This window comes from Cebus imitator, unplaced genomic scaffold, assembly GCF_001604975.1.
Source record: "Cebus imitator isolate Cc_AM_T3 unplaced genomic scaffold, Cebus_imitator-1.0 Scaffold384, whole genome shotgun sequence".
Classification (NCBI taxonomy): domain Eukaryota; kingdom Metazoa; phylum Chordata; class Mammalia; order Primates; family Cebidae; genus Cebus; species Cebus imitator.
The window spans coordinates 2,227,375-2,229,917 of NW_016107699.1; the positions used below are offsets into that span (position 1 = coordinate 2,227,375).

At 62.7% G+C, this 2,543-nt stretch overlaps 1 protein-coding gene across 5 annotated transcripts in view; it reads right to left on the minus strand.

Annotated features, from left to right (window-relative positions):
- The window catches only part of PHRF1 (PHD and ring finger domains 1), a 41,491-nt gene extending 39,332 nt beyond the window's left edge, over positions 1 to 2,159 (minus strand). For 2 of the 5 annotated variants that reach the window (XM_037731122.1, XM_037731124.1), the window contains exon 1: positions 2,010 to 2,159. The gene's annotated coding sequence lies outside the window, so the exon portion shown is untranslated. Of the gene's footprint in view, positions 1 to 691; positions 1,838 to 2,009 lie in introns of those variants that run through there. The other 3 variants (XM_017507860.2, XM_017507861.2, XM_037731123.1) reach the window with 2 other exon arrangements.
- Between the last annotated feature and the right edge of the window lie 384 nt (positions 2,160 to 2,543).

The window sequence follows — 2,543 nt, forward strand, 5'->3', positions numbered from 1 at the left end:
CCAGCCTGGGTAACATGAGTGAAACTCCGTCTCAAAAAAAAAAAAAAAAAAATTTTTAATTCAGCTGAGCGTGGTGGAGACCACCTGTATGTAATCCCAGCTACTTGGGAGTCTGAGATGCAAAGACCACTTCAGCCCAGGAGGTTGAGGCCGCAGTGAGCAGTAAGATGTGAACAAGTAACTCCTGGCTTCTCCCTTGATGCACTGAGATTGAGGATCACCACCAAGGGTTAGGTAGGTGGCAGGCAATGGCAGGGCCTGACAGAAAAGATCAGAAAGGTCATGTGGGGTTTGGCACATGGGACCTGGCCAGAAATACCAACTCAGGAATAAAGCTGAACTCTGCGAGCGTGTGCACCTGTGGGGCTAAGTCCTGAGCCCTTTGTACTTGACCACAGCTGGTGAGGGAGGCCTCCACCACGGCAGCGGGAAGGTCAGGTTACACGACACTGAACAACATTCCTCCCTGGAATATCACACAGCAGTAACCAGAGGCTATTTTGCCAAAGAGAAAAGAATCCAGGACACATCTGCAGGCACCCTCCAGAGCACAAGCACCAGGCACAAGATATTTTGGGACCACCAAAAATCGTGCAGTCAAGACACTGCGTTAATGGGAGCCCTCAGCTTCTTGCCTTACGGCTGCACTAGCAGCCTTGGTTCAAACACATCTTCCCTTCACCACACCCACCTCGGCCATGTCCCAGGCCACAGGCCAGGAAGCCATTTCTGCGGAAAAGCCCACTGCCCTTCCCAGCTGCTGACCACTTGGCCAGGGCTAGCAGAGCTCTGGGTGGAGGGGCCCCTGTGGCTCTCCTGCTTAGCCTCCAAATTTGGGAGATCAAAGGGACAAAGAAAAAACTGGAAAGGATAGTTCTCTCTCTTTTCAAATTCCGGGGAACCAATGCACTGGCAGTCTTGACTGTTGCTAAGGAATGAAAAGGGCCTCTGGTGTCCGTGGTGGCTGCCACCACGCCAGTCCTGGAACCTGCGTGCCTATCCCAGGCTCTGAAGAAGCCTGCAGCGAAGTCCAACATCTCAATTCAGGCCGATTTTTTCCTCTTATTCACCATTGGCTGTATCAGCTAAGAGACCTCAAAACTGTAAACTTCAACGCAAGTCAAAAAGTCAGGCACGCACTAAGGTCTCTGCGAGCCTGAGACGAACACCACGCTGCAGCGCTGCTGAGGACCAAACCCAGGCTGGCGGTGCCCACGGGGCCGAGAGGGGTCATCTACCGGCACTCTGACTTAACAAGTTCTTCCCCTAGGAAGGAAAGCCGGGTGTTCCAGGAGAGGGGTCAACCATGCCAAGCCCGAGGTCAAACCTCGCTGCAGCCTCGAAGCCTGTCCAGTGACCCCTGGGCCAATGACTGCCGTTCTGCTGCTGTCGAGACACGTAAAGCACATGAACTCGGACGCAGGTGGAACACCAGCCTCGTTACGAAGAGCGCGATCGGAGTCCGGGCTGGCGCGGACCCACGGCCGCCGGCTCTGCCCCTCCCGGCTGCGCGGCGCCGGCCGGTTACTTGGCCTTTCCGGGCTGCGCCCCCCTCATCTGTAACACGGGAACGATGGCTACTCCCGAGAGGCTGCTCTGAGCACGACAAGAGTCCTGGGACAGGAAGCCCGCCAGCCACACAGGCCCGCGGACGCGCGGACAAGGCCCGAGGCCCACGGAGGCAGCCACGAGCAGGAGCCGGAATCAGGACGGCGGAGGCACCGCTCTCCCGAACGCGGCAGGGCGGACTCGCAGGGGGCACGGGCGCGGGCGCCACGGGGCGAGCCCACCACGTCTCTTCAAGCGCGGGACGTCCGCCCGCAGGCCACGGGCCTCCCAGTCTCCTCCGGGCCTCCCGGCGCGCGCGCGCACCCGCCCTCCCGGCCCGCGGCCAGCGCGGCGCAGGCCTCGCCCCGCGGTGCAGGCCGCAGACAAAGCGCGCGGCGGCCACAGGCGGCCCGCGGCCCGGAGGAGCAGGGGCCCAGGGCCAGCGCGGCCGCCTCACGTACCCGGAAACCTCCCGCCCCGCGGCCGCTCCCGAGCAGTCGCCGCCGCTGCCCGACCGAGACTCGCTGCTAGGCCCGGCCGCCGCCGCCGCCGCCGCCGCCGCCGCCGCCGAGCGGTCTTCGACCCGGAAGTGCACGGCGCCTCTTCCGGGCCCCTCCGCCCCGCCCCTTGACCGGAACCACTGGGACCAGAGCGGGAAATAAATGACTGAAGTGGGGAGGGCGCCGCTCCTCGCAGCCGGGGATCTCGAGGCGTTTAAACGGCATCCCTTCCACTTTGGAAACACTGGTTAATGCAAGGCTCCCGCCCGGCGAGACCAGTGTCCTGGGACAGCTCGCACTAACCCCCGACCGTGGGCTGGTCCAGGTCGTATCCCCGCGGCCGGGGCAATTGGTACCGCCCGGATCTCCGCCCACCGCCCAGAGCGTATGGGCGCTACTTCCTGTACGCCAAGCTCCACCTCCACGCCTGCAGCCCCGCCCCTCTCCGCGCCCACAGCCCGCCCCGCCCCCGCGCCCGCAGCCGCAGCCTTCCTC